The sequence below is a fragment of the Athene cunicularia genome (genome assembly GCF_003259725.1).
Source record: "Athene cunicularia isolate RWA chromosome 6 unlocalized genomic scaffold, athCun1 chr6_part1, whole genome shotgun sequence".
Taxonomy (NCBI): Eukaryota; Metazoa; Chordata; class Aves; order Strigiformes; family Strigidae; genus Athene; species Athene cunicularia.
The window spans coordinates 15,935,411-15,950,025 of record NW_020799105.1 but is presented as its reverse complement, the minus strand read 5'-3'; positions in this window follow the sequence as shown (position 1 = coordinate 15,950,025).

Below are 14,615 nucleotides of genomic sequence, written 5' to 3'. Positions count from 1 at the left end.
GGGGGGGTGTTCAAGTTGATCATTACCTTTTGCAGAAAGATTGAACAATATGAATAGAGTTTAAGAAAATGTACTGACCTGCATTTGTTTTGTTTCCATTGACCCTCATTAGCATATCAGCTAGAAAAAGAGAGGAAACTGAGATTCTTTTAAATTAAATTAATGGATTTGTCTTCTCCTCTATGGAGACTCTTTTGTTTGTTTGGATGTAGGGAGAAATAAGCATAATAGGAATGTTGTTTTACTTCCAAGCTAATAGTCTGTGCCACTGCAGCAGAGATGTGTAAGGTTAAGCAAATAAATCATGTCATTATCCAACAAAATATTCTGAGTAAAACAACTGGTTTTGAATACTGGACTTGCCAAATGTCAGCAAAACCCAGACAGGTGACTTGAAACAGTCTCATTTTAACGAGCCCTTTTTAAAGAGCTCTGACAGTTTGTGTCAGGTATGTATTTACTAGCTTATGCCAGCAGATGCAGATTTCTAGGTTTTCAGATTAACAAAGACAGGATCTCATTTGTGATTTGGAGACAATAACTAAAAGGTTCAAAATCAAGCAATGAATTTCTGCAGAATAGAGCTAGTTGAAAGGAATGTCTGTGACTTTAACCTCTGCCCTCATCATAAAGCTGCTGATTCTCCCATCCTAGTGCACAAGTTTTGACACTGCTTTTCACCATCAGCAGAAGTATGTCTCATATCAAATTTATCACCCTCTTAGTGCAGTCAAGTACAAGATCAAGCTGACTGCATGACTTTGTCATTTGTTATCTCCTGCCAGTTCACTGAAATGTATTGTCTTAGTCATAATCTGTACAAATCATTTGTGCGAACAAAGCATCCTGTAGATCACTTTGCAAAAAGATGAGCTACCGTAACTCAAGGCAGAAGACAAACCAGGCAACAGTTTTGCCTTTGCTGGCAGACAGCTGCTCCAGACAAAGAAAGAGGGAGAGAGAAAGAGGCAAAGATCTCTCCTAGCTTCCCTTCCTCTCGTACATCTCCACCAAAAACCTGATGGCTCCTCCCAGTATTTTTTTCAAGTGTCTGAGATGCCTACAGCTTGCTTTAAGGACTCCCCTCATAGATAACTATAAGAATGTCAACGTAATTATTCATAAACTGCAGTGGACTTGCATAATGCACCTTTGCCCCTGCCAAGTGTTTCCCCCCAGGATTAATATTATTATTGATTGCATTAAAGGAATTAATTATTTCTACTTCCTTTTTGGTAACATTTTACGATGACTTTGTCTCTTTCTTGCTTCGGTAACATTAATAGTCATTAAATAGGACAGTACCTTTTAGCTGCTGAATATTCTGCTTTCAGCTCAGCCACATTTTAGGACAACTGCCAGAATCATTCTCAGACTTAAAGTTAAGCAGATGCTTAAGTGTTTTTCTTGGATGAGAACCAGTGATTAGAATTTCACAGGTCTAATGCATTAGGACCCTAATACATCACTGGATAGGAAGACTTAATGGAACAACATCTATTGCTTTCTTGATAAGACTCCTCACTATTAATAGCTATTTTTTGCCATGTTTTAAGTGGGTGTGAAATAATTAAACTTTAATCAATGACAGTGAAACTAAAAAATTAATAAATATTTAACAGGTGACTGAATTAGATAAATTAACACTTAAGAACAGCCCTAAATTATTTTTCTTTTGTTTATGAATAATGAAGTTATCTAATTTACCTTTGACAAGCACCTAAACTAGTATTTGGATCAGCAGTATACAAGTAGATAGCAAAAATGCTAAATGCTAACTAGCAGTCTGTCTTAGAAGCAGATGTTAGTGTTTGTGGACCATCATCACATGTTTAGCTGTATCCTTTCTGCTATAATAGGGGATCAACTGTGACTCAGCTTCTAGATTCAAAGTTTTAAGAGTTCAGGGATATTCTAACTTGTCATTTCACTTTGAAGGATTAGAAACAGAGAATGGGAAACAGACGGATGCAGCCTGTGAAATACAGAATCTAATAAAAACTAATCCCACATTTGGGGAATAATGACAGCTGGATTTGTGGCTCTGATGTCTTTCCAACCTTGACAAGTTGGAAAATCCCCCCTAATTCCTACAGGCTGTCCCCTTTTTCTTCATCCCTGAAACTCTTGGTCTCTTCTGGGGAGATCAAAAAGCCCAGGTTTAGTTGTCACCTTGAACACTAGCTTTAACAAGCCCACCCTCTTTAAGCCACAGTTACTTCTGTCTCAAGGCCACCAAGAATACTACAAAGAACCCAACCCCCTTATCACAGGGATGGCAAACCATTGGCACCAACAGAGATCCATGCTGACACCAGCTACTTGGTATTTACTGCAAGATTTTTCACCATGCATTTGGATGAGACATCACAAAGGTCCACTGTCACTGATTTATTGACATGGGAACCCTGCTTCCGAGTCCCTGTAGGGTTATATATGAAGAGATACTAGAAGAAAACAGCAATGCAGGATGTAAGAGGGGCCTCTTCTGAAGCCTTAAATATTTTTAGGGCAGAACACGTACATGATATTCAATTGTCAATATAGAAAATATAATCTGCCATTTTATGTCAGGCTTTCTCTTGCTGACTGAGTCCTGACTTTTCAGGTGAAGCACTTTGCATTGAGTTCCAAGGGGCATTTTATTAATTATTATTGACTTCAGTTGTCAATTCTGAGCAGTGGCTGAGGAGCTGGCCTTACTCTTCTCTGTAGCATTGCTCATAAGATTACTCTTTCAGATTTAACTGTTCCATGAGAAATTACCTCAGGAAAATATATTCCCTACTCCTTCTGAATTTCTGCATATGAATCTTATAATTTTCCCAAAACGTTTATCACAAAAGAGAGATTATGCTTAAGCACTGTACTTAACTATTTTATATATTAATAAAATTATTAGTATATAAAACCAAGCACACTAACTACACGAAAAATTAATCTTTTCCAATTATTCCTTCATGTATCTTTCCAGTTAGTGCTATTTTACAAAGAATCAATTTTTAAAACTAAGAGCTTCACCCAGTTTTGTGTAAGTTCTGCCACAGACCACTCTCTATAATACAGGGCAGTGTCACATATGAATAGCATGCACTATATTGGTCAAAAAACAGAGAGAAAATTTATTCTGACTAATTGTGAAAAGATTTTATGTCCTTTCTTTCTGAATATTTACATGGTGAGTATTGGAAGACTACCCAGTATTTGTTAATTTATCTTGATCACACACACTAAAATAAGCTTCGTTAGGTCTTTTGTTTTCTTTATTTCTGTCTTCCTTGCCACCAGGGTAACTGAATAAGAATTAGGAGCAGAATATGTAGATTTTAGATCTAATTTAAACAACACTGAATTTGATAGAAAATGTCCTCTTGACTTCAGAGATGATTGAATTGGACTCTATTACATAAAATGTCTGTGATAGATCTGGGAAATTGACCTACTTCCACATGAAACATTGTTCAATATCTTAAGCAGTCATTGTAAAAATATAAAAGCACCACCACTATTATATGTCTTCATTAATATGATTGAGAACAGCAACTATTATAATCATAACTCAAAGGAGTAAAAGATTTCCTGTCTAAAAATAGAATACCTTCTAAAAAAGACTCTAGATGCTTGCAATTTTGACTCCCTTGCCTTCAGTCCTTAGCCAATTATTAGCCAAGATCCTCTTTTTGCATCTAGTCATTTAGTGTCAGGTTTGTATAAACAGAACATGCGGTTCATTAATCCTGAAGTAACAGCTAGTGTGTAACCTTAGGTTCTTCAGCAATGTACAAATCTGACAAAAGACTAACTATGACAATTAAAACAGCATCCTTCATCAAAAATGAAATGGTTGCGAAGAGCTGTTTCACTATTGTGTAGCTATCAATCAGGAATGGCTGAATGTGAGCTAATAAACATGTCACACTCTTTCTGCTGCCTACACAGAGGAAGAATAATAGCTGAGAAAGGGCAGGAAAGGGAACACCTGGAGTAGATAATTGCATGCTGCTTACTGGGCTCTCTGGCTCTATTTTGAAGCTTGATACAATAATAAGGAATAATGCAGCAAGTGTATAGGCCTAGGGGAGAGGAGGATCAGCAGGGCAGGTTATTTTTCCATTCTTCCAAGTCCATTTGCTCAGTCTTTATGTTTTGGATGGCACTGAAACATCCCCAGAACCAGAGATGCATCAGAAAGCTACAATCAAAACTATATCTTGCCTTACCCTTCATGACTTGGCTCTGGCTTTGAATCTTCCTCTCAAGGCAACAACAAAAAATAAATTCTTCATAATCAAAATATGCATTTGGACAGTGCGTCCGCAACTTCTGAGTCTTTTGTTAGAACAGGTTCCTGTTTACAAACAGCACAGCTTGTCTCTGACTACATAGCACTGCTGTTACACACTGGAAAGACTCGAGGATCCACCTTAAGACCTCTGGAAAGAAGTCATGGGCAGCAGCATTTCATACCTGAGGAAGGTGTGAACACCTGCACTTTGCTTTGATCGGAAATTCGGAAATTGCTGGGAAAAAACATATGCAACAGGTTGGAAGTGCTCCTTGACGCACATTGTTCCTGGTCAGGCAGAGTTTGGTGAACCCAGCACGCTCATGAGGAGCTGACACGCAAATCTGTGGAAGCATTTTCCAGATATGGGGGACGTAAAAAAAACCCAAAGCAAACAACAAACAAAAAACCCCCACAAAACCCCAACAGTTTCAGAGAAGCGTTTTCCCTAGATTGTAATTAGATATCACTGCCACACTGTCCTAACTGTGGTCTGGCTCATGAGAACATTATAGGCCTGACTACTGTTTATCCCCCTCAGGTAAGAGAGTTTTCTTGAAGATTTCATGGCCTTTAAGGTAGGGTGGGATGTGTGACTGAACTGGGACCTTGGGAGAAGGAAAGAGAGCACAAGGATGTGTTATCATGGCTCACTTGCAAAGACTGATTGATACAGGGCCAACATAGGAACTAGCAAACAGCAATATCTTAAGATGGCAAAGTATGAAGAAATAAGGGAGCAGAAGACTGGAATTTTCAAAAAAGCTTACTTCAGGGTGAGAGATACTCAGTTACTTCTCCAGACAGGGCAAGAGCATAAAATCTTTGTTAGTTTCCTGTTACTCAAGCTTTACCTCCCATCCCTACAACCAGTTTCACTGTGTCTTTGAGCTCCAGGAGTCCATGGAGAGGCATAGGCTTTTTCAGGCTCTCTCAATGCAGAGCCAATTGGACCCTTCTGACTTGTTGGGGGTGAGGAGGGTAGGACCCCCACCGCTACCTGCCCCCCAATCCTGTAACACATACTACATATTTCTTCCCTGACTGAAAATGCCCAAGGACTTTGCAGGCAATTAACATGTTGGCTTGCTTCCTATCTATAGCCTTTCTCTGATGGGTATCGATGCTGTGACACACTATATATGTGGTCAGGCTGAGACCTTCTGTGTGACTCTGGAAACCCTATAATTTTTATTTTTTTTTTTTTTAAAGTGATTAGAGACACTATCTTCTTTGGAATAATGATGCTTACAATGAGATGCTGACAGATTGGTTCTCTTGTAGGCAAGGCAAGCAGAGAGGAGGAAATTGGAAAAGAAAAAAAAAAGCAAACATAAAAGTGGGTTCACCAGCCTTTCATGAGCAAACAGCAAAGTATTTGGCATGCTGATTGACTCTATCAGTCTGCTTTCTATGTGCCTACTAAATCACAGCAAATATTTACCTCCGGATCACAAACAGCAGGTCAGTGCTGATAAACAGATTAAGTTGGGTTTGAAGTAAGAATAGAGTCTCCCATATATTCTGGCTGCAAAAATTAACAAATGGGTCATGAAGGTTAAACAGTAATTATCACAGTAATTTCAGCAACTGAGAATGGAGGAAAGGAGTGGGGGAGGTAGTTTATGTTAATTCAAAGCAGGGTTGGTATGAATGCTAACGCCAGAAAGAAGCATACCTTCGTTTTGAGGAAATTTGGTTTGTGCTTGGCAGGCAGTGTCTGCCTCAACAGCAGCTCAGCACAGTGTATCCAGCTAGCTGGGCTCTGATCTTCTACTTGTAATGCCTCTCCTTTGGACCAACACAATGCATCCCCACGCTGCTATCCTCTAGCCTGTGCAGAAATGTCCATAGAGAGTACCAGGATCCATGTGGAGTTTGTGAGAGGATGAGAGGATGCTCATTTATAAGTTAAAAGGGAAGAAGAAGCTGTGAGTAGGACAGTGGTACAGAGAAGTGCAACAGTCTTGAGACCTTTTGCTAAAAAATAAAAAATGAGGAAGACCTTCACCCACCCTGGTGAGGAAGCTTACCAGCTCTTCCCTTCTCTTCCTTCTTTCTTGAGCATAGCAATATTTTATCACTTCTCATTTACTAGGTGACCTGGCTCATATGTTTTTGACACATTAAAACCAAAACTTTCCTCAGTGCAACAGAAACAGCTTTAAAGGAGTCTGCCAGAGCCAGAAAAGTAGTTTTATTCTGTGGTGAGAGAGGTATGACACTGGTGAAATAAAACAATGTGAATAATTCATGCAGCACATTCAGGGGCCATGTGGATCCTGAACTAGCCTGAACACACTATTTGCTTTGCATTCATAATGTTTCATTAGCCGCTATAGAGATGAGGAAATCAAAGTCATTAAGTTTACTGTAATGTTGTTTTAACACTGCTTGCTGGTTGCATTACCGTGCAAAGACTACAAAGGACTTTGGTTCTTTCTATGAGAGTTGCTTTTCAGAATCACTCCTCACGCTGGAGAATAGTTTCTGGAGAGTGACTTCAGTCTCCCATCTCATAAAATCTGATAATCATCTGAGATTTCAGTGCAGGGGAATATCTGTGTCCCTGTAAAAGAGGGTTCAAGAGATCCTCTTCAAGTAAACAGTAAGCAGTCCTCTCTCTTTCCATGCCAGAATGATTATGTTCAGGCTGAATCAAGTTAGAAACAACAGTAGGTTCCTAACCACCATCACCGATGCCTGAAAATGGAACTATCACTGAAAGGTGCAACTTGGCGAAGCCCCACCAACCAGGACCCCATTGTGGAAGAGTACTGAACATGCCATTGGGAGCTGAGACCTCTCAGATCCTAGTGGCTCCTGCTGCACAAAGAGAAAGCCTCGAAAAATATTTTGGCTGAAAAAAATTTCAGCCAAATTTTGCCTTAAATTCCCCCCCCACCCTTTACTTACTCATCCCAGTTGAGACTACTTTTAAGGATGAGCATTTTTATCTGGAATATTTGGTGACCTTTGCAAGGAATATATTTGTAAATAACTGTAAGGTGTTTTTTTTTTCCATTCCTGCAGAGCTTATCCCACCTCTGCTTAGCTGTTAGTCTAACACCCAGGTTTTATATGACTGTTTTAATATTCAGCTGACACAATGCCCTTATCGCAGGATCCCTTAGTCCCTGTTCTGTCTCTCACTGTCTCTGAAATGAAAAGCACTGTTTTGTCTTGTTTTAAAGAGATAAATCACACAGGTTTGCATGAGCTGTTGACTCAGCTGAATTAATTTTCAAGAAATCACGTGTGGTGTTAAGCAACACTTGTTAAAGAGGATCTCTGATTTTTGATTATGACTTTAAAGGGATATGGACAGGTGATGCCTACACATCAGACAAAACTGATTGAAGAATTTTTCTACTGTGGGTTAGATTTGTCATGATACTCACCCTGAAGATTCTTCCTCCCTCCCTCCCTTCCTCCCTTCTTCCTTCCCTCCCTCCCGGCTGAAGTGCAGAGGAGGTTGATAAGACTCTTACTGCTTCTGAGGCAATGAACCTAGTGGTTTTTCATCACAGAAAATTATAACTACAGTTGCAGAGGTTGTGAGTTCAGGCTCTGCGGACGATTCAACCCAAAGCAAGCTGTTACATGAGCCAACCTTGTAACCTTAGTGGGATGTAAAGGGGACTGGAATGGTGCCTGGTTATTTATTCTGTGTACAGTGTGCCATTAAATATGAAAGCTTCCTGAAATGTCATGCCAGTTCCTGTGATTATTTTGCAGCATCGTTGTAAGATTAACTGTGTAAAATTCATGGCAGTTGTGCTCAGAAACGCCACACATAAAAACCCATGTTTTTCAAGAAGAGAGTAATTTTTCCTGATCCATGCTCAGCTCCATTTCAACATTAAGTAGCACAGCTCAAATCCAAACCAAGGGTTTGAAGGTTTCTGACCTAATTCAGTGTTATGATTGTAAGAGAGGAATTCACTCCAGGGAGCACACGAAGGGCAAACAGTTGTATAGAGAGAACGGAAGCGTGGGCAAGACACACACCAAATTGTATTTCATTCCCATAAATATCAAAGAGCTTAATGAAGGAAGAGAGTGTCATTAGACCCGTTTTACAGGTGGGTAAAGTGAAGCTATACTTTGATGTGAGCAAGTATTCTTTGTAGACAGGGACAATCCCAGGATGGCCTTGTCTCTCTGACACAGGAAAAATCTCCGTCATGACACACCCTCACAGCTCTCAGAAACCTATGTTCTCCATCACTTCTTATTAATGATTCCCAGTAGGCATCGTTTATCTCTACTCTCCCTGAGGAATAGTGGGCGATCAAGTGGGACAGAATAAGTTATTGAGGTGCAAGACCTGCGATTCAGATTGGGTTTTTTTCTTTTTTTCTGCCTGTCTCCCCTTACAACAGTAAATGAGTGAGTCAGGAGGGACATGCAAAGCTGAGACTAAGTGACTCTGATGAATTCTTTGTTTGTTTTTTCTTTGGATATTACTGTTGCGCAAATATACGGTATAAAATATGGGCTGGTCAGGATGCTGCTGTGGGTCTTGCATCTGCTTCCTCATGATAGAATGCTGTGCAATAGCAAAGTATCCTGTCTTGGTTGACATTGCAACCTAAAAGCAACTCTGGATTTGGCAAGTGGGGCAGTAAAGAAACACAACTTGGGTTGCCAGTAGGCTAATAGCATTAAGGTTTAGTGCTAATATACAGTCAAACCTGGACTGTAATAGGGAATCACTGGGAAATAGAAACAGATGGTGAACAGGGAAAAAAGCAAAAGGCAGGGATCTCACTGAAGTCAGTGGAAACTGGGTCATGTCCAGGGAGCTGAGATGGAGGAAGGGTTATGGCAATGGCACCACCTCAGGGACACTGAAATAAAAATCCAGATGGTGTGTGAGTCATGACAGAGGCAGAGGCATGGGGTTTAGGTGTAAGGTGTGGGATGAAATGGTGTACTGAATTGACCAGGGCCAATGCAGATCCATATGAACTCTTTAGAAATAAATAACCAAATACTCTGGCGTCTCACATCAGTTTTTATATGAGCATTTGAGTCTCTTCTCACTGAACGCTCACAGTTAAGAATATGGTTTTGTTACAAAGGTGATGTCCAAGCTGTCAGGAGTGCTGTTGCCTATTCACATCACCAGATTTCAAAACTAGCTTTGGGGCCACATTTATATCACCTGACAGTCTGCCTCAGAAAGATGTTACTGATTCTAGTCCTGAACTTCATTGCTGTTATGTGTATTTCAAGGAATGGCTTAGATAGGAGTGCAGGTTGTTTATTACATCTGTCACACTAACTTCAGGCCCAGCCATGTCCCCTCTCAAGTCAACAGTAAATTTCCATAAATTTCAAATAGAAAACAGACCTCTGCTCAAGTAACAGATGCACATCTGCTTTGGAATGACACAAACAATATCTCTGGCTCCATTAGACCCTGTTGGAAAAAAAAACCTGCAACATAGGAGGACGAGGTCATGTTGAACCTAAAGCAATTGATCTTTGTTTTCATCCGCTTGAGTGCCTCATGCACTGAAGCAAGATGCAGTGAGCTGCTTTGGAAACAGTAAGTTTGTTTTCCCAATTTTGCTCTTACAGTCAGAAGAGGAATCTTAATGGAAACCATACACCAGGAGTAACCACATTTTATTTACATTTGGGAATGGAAACCAGTGATGCATGTCAAGCACCTCTTCAAACAATCATGCCCTCCAAAACCTGGGGTTTATTTTATGGATGGTAGAAAATTCACTGGAGGGATTTATGTGGCATCTGACAGACAGAACAATGGGTAAATGGAAAAAATGCAAAACACAAAACAGTACAGCAATTTTATGGGCAGACTCTGTTGTCTGCTCTTTGATATTTGGGTTTTCTTCCAAGAAGATTACTTGACTGCTTGAGCATTCTTAACTGCCTCAAGTTTTAGTCACTATTAGTGTCATGAGCATTGAAGTAGGAACAACTCCATTTCATCCCAGACATTTTAGCTGACAGTGGACTTTGTAGGTTTAAAATTCGATCAAGAACTGTGACCTCCATGTAGCTGGAAGAGGGGTCTCTTTCCAAGTAGTCATTAAAATAAATATATATATATATATATATATTTCTATCCTTTTCTCATAATTCTGTGGTTCAATATCCACCTTTCTTCTGGCATACTCACTTCATGTGGGTAAAATAAATACAAGTCATTTCAAAATCCAGGCTCTGAAAATGTCTGATTATCCATACAGAAGCAGGTTGTAAATCTCTTGACCACGGACAAATTGTTTCAGAGTTTCCTGACAGATGTCTTCCTGCCCCACAGATCTTCCCTATTATCCCATGTCTCTTGGAAAACTCTTTGTAACTGTATCTGGGAGTGCTGTATCAGAGACAAAAAGCCATGTTACTCTCCTTTCCCCTCCCAAACTGGCAGGTTCTGCTCCCTTTCCTAGCACAGACCTTAACACAGGTGAGCACTTACCACAGCAGTGACTACAGAGGAGAGCTGCACCTACTCTAGCTCTAAACCACAGAGACAGCTTGGGCACTAGCAGTGCTCCCTGAAGATCCAACAAGATCAGCAATTGTGGAATCATGTTTCCCATAACTGAGCAATTCAGGGAAACCTTCAAGTAACAGGACTAGTTTACATAGAAGACCTCAGTTTAGTATGAAGATACCCAAACTAGCTGTGTGTGAATGAGCTGGGTACTGGAAGTAGTCCAGCCTTAACAGCATAAATCTAAGCTCTAACACTGATACTTGACATATTTATTTAGGAGAATTTTTACTTAAGTAATTAAATTTTGCCGTTGTGAAAGTTGGGAGAGAGGCGTTTCCCCTGCGAGGTTCTCAGTAAAACTGCCATCAGCTTCGCTAAGAACAGCAGTTCTGGTTTCCACAATGCATCCACCTACTCCAGTCCCTCCATTCCAGCAGTGGCCAATAGCAGACACCACTTGGAGAATATAAAGCAAGATGACTGTATGATGATACTTTCCCCAAAATACTCTCACAGCCTCCAGGAAATTGTGGTTGAGATACTTCCTGTGCCAGAGGTGTATTTCTGCATTTAATAGCCCTCTGTGGGCTTGTCAACAATGCCAGGGTTTACTCACTGACTCCTAAAAAGACTTGGAATATATTCTCACATGGGTATTTTGAGACATAACTACATAGTACATTCAATTGACTGTAATAATAAGTTAGTCCCCTTCAGGGACAGTACTTTCTATTACTAACAAACAAGAAGAGGAAGAAAATATTATCTCAGTTTGATTACATCAGTCATCCATGGGTACTTTGTGTTGTTTTCAACAGCAGGAATAACAATCAGGTTGCCATCTGGCTGGTTTCCAAATGGTCTGTCCAGTTCTGCTGCCGTCCCACCAGTCACTGTAAGGGCTATCTCAAACTGAATTGCACAGACGTGACTACATTTGGCCAAGCAAGGTATTTCTAAAATAGGAGCTGTAGGACAGATAGGTGGTCAGAGATGCCCAAAGGAAAGCAAGGCATATGTCCTGACTTTGACCTGGAGTCAGTGAGGGCTGGAATGAGGTGGGAGTAGTGAAACATCACTCTGGGAAGGAGCACTGTAATCTTTCTCAAATGTTAGTATTTAACTAATTTAATAACTAAGAAGGGGTTGAATATTAAACAAATCATACATAAGGTTATTTTTTAAAGTCAACCACAAGGTCAGAAAGGAAGTTGTATGTTTATGAGGCAGCACAAAATCAGCAATAGCAAATAAGTAATGAAAATTAGGAAATGTAGGGGGTAAGTCCTGCAAAAGTGAGTCCAAGAAAAATAAGTGATTTATTTATTCTCTGTTGATATTCATCAGCACTTTAGATTCTCTCTAATATCTGTTTCCAAGTGACACATGATTCCAAAACAATTAACTCAAGGTGGATGAAATATTTAGTTAATATAGACTTGTTTTTCTTACTCTTCAGTGATAGCTTTTATCCATTGAGATCTGCCTATCTATCCTCTTTTTCTTCATTAGTATTTGAATTATTGCAAGGTTATTTGCTGAAGATTTTACAAGGTAATTTACCTATATTATATATTGACTAGACAGTTGTTCAAAGAGTCAGACAGGCCTTCGCAGGGATAAAAGAAACAGTCTTTATCCAGTCCTTCTATGGGTTCTTACAACACTCCCTTAAGAAAGCTACTCATGCCACCAAAGATGCAAATCCTTAGATAACCCTGACCTTACAGCTAAAGAGATGAAAGAGAAGATTCTTCAACGAAGGTAAATATAGCCAGGGGGTAACCCTGTAATTCACCCAGAGCAGCTTTCTTCTTCTTTGATTCCAAGTCACTTTTGTTATTTTAGGAACTTGGGGATGAAAGTCTTTTTCTCTCTGGTATTTTCAAGATATTCTGTGATACTTCTTCAGGAAAATTATGCCACATGCATCTGCTACAGGATTTTCATGCACTTAACTTTCTGTAATTCACATACTTTTTCTCTTGTTTAAATGACATGCAGCATAGAATTGTATTCATTATAACATTCATAGCAGTAAATGAGCATGTTTTGAATAAGAGAGGCATTACAAGCTGTTTAAGAAAACAACAGAGTAGTTTATATGGTCACATGCCTTAGGAAAAACTCAGTTTCTTTAGTTCAACTCAAAATTAGAAAAGCAAAAGAGAAAATTTTATCAGTTTTGGAGTTTTATCAAACAGAAAATTCGGAGTAAAGCACAAGGAACAGGATGAACCACTCACTAGCTAGCTCGAATTTTAATTTTACGTGTATCTCATAAATTTTAAACAATTTTAATTAGTTTTGATTGAAATATGCCCCTATAACAAGAATATTTTTTGTCTTCCTGAGAGATCTATCTATAACTCCTATCTTGTTTTGCAGATATATCTTCCTTTTTAGGCTTGTACCTTAGCCTATACAAAAAAGCTCAGGGACTGAGGACTAACCATAAGCACAACTGAAATATGCATATATCCAGGTCAGTAGTTTATCAGGACAGTGTTGTACCCATGGTCCCATCCTCTGCTTTTTGTTTGCAGTGTGAGGAACAGCAGGGCTATCTGCAGCTGAGGGAGGGATTTGGGTGCACAGGTTGACGGCACCTGCTGCTTATTCTCTGGCTGACAGCAGGAACGTCAAATCCAGCTCTACTTGTGGCCAGATCAAATTCCCCCCATCTGTTCCCATTCCTGTACATGGCAGCTTTGTTCTGGCCAGGTTTTGGATCATCATCTTCAGGGTAGCAAATTTCACCTCTGGAGCCTGAGAAGCCTTGAGCTGGTGGTGTTGAAGCATGCTCACTGCTGGAATTGCTCTCCAGGTCCTGTGATTGTATTTTATTATTGACTATTAACAAATATTTAAACAGTGTTATCTATTTCAGCATGACTTGCCAAGGGTACCAGATGATATTTTTTTCTCTTTCACTTAGCAGCTAAGCAAGGGCATTTACCATGAATATCTGCATGTGCAACTGCAAGTCCCTTGTCCGTTAATTCTTGTGAATATGCACACAGTGGGAATGGCGTACCCACCTCCCTTGGGAAAGCTTCAAGCTCCTCATCCTGTGACACAAAGTGAGTGTCAAAGTGGAAGATATACTTCCATGAGAACCCTAGCTAAGCAGACACCAATATCCCACGTAGAAAAGACTACATGCAATTACCAAACCCATATGCCTTCCAGACAGCTGAAGAAGCTCAGACAGAAAGATTGCATCAATTGCTTCATAGCTTAAAGTTTTAAGAAGCTAAGTTTTCAGTAACAAACTTGTAGCTTTTGTTGCAATTGCCTTTTCTCCCCCTCTAAATATGTTGACCTCTACCACCTGGTTGTATCGAACCAAGGTTAGACACTTTCATTTTCAAATAGCAAAGGAAAACATAAAACAAAAATCAAAAAGAATACAAAAGGTGCTACGAAGAAATTGCCTTCTCGCAAACTCATGTTTTTCCCTTGGAAAAAGCTTATTTTACTTGTTCTTCTATGGCATGTAACACATTAATCTTCAAATCCCCATATGAAAGATGAAAATGGGCAATAATACTTAAGGTGTTTGTCACTTTAGGATCTTGGAGAATAACTTGCTTTTAAACAGTCTGGGAAAATCAGGTCTGATCAAGCAGCTGAATTCTGACAGCAAACAAATGAACAAAAATATTAGTAAAGGTCCTTTAGTTTTCAAAACAGTGTGTGTAATGAATAGTGAGGACTAAAAAGAAATAACATTGAGGAGGAGTATTTAGCCTCTCACACGAATTTGTTTTCAGAAGCTTTATGCTGAGCTAATGCATGAAACGTTCAGAGACAATCCAGTGTCCTTTGGATATGTATCTCTAGGAA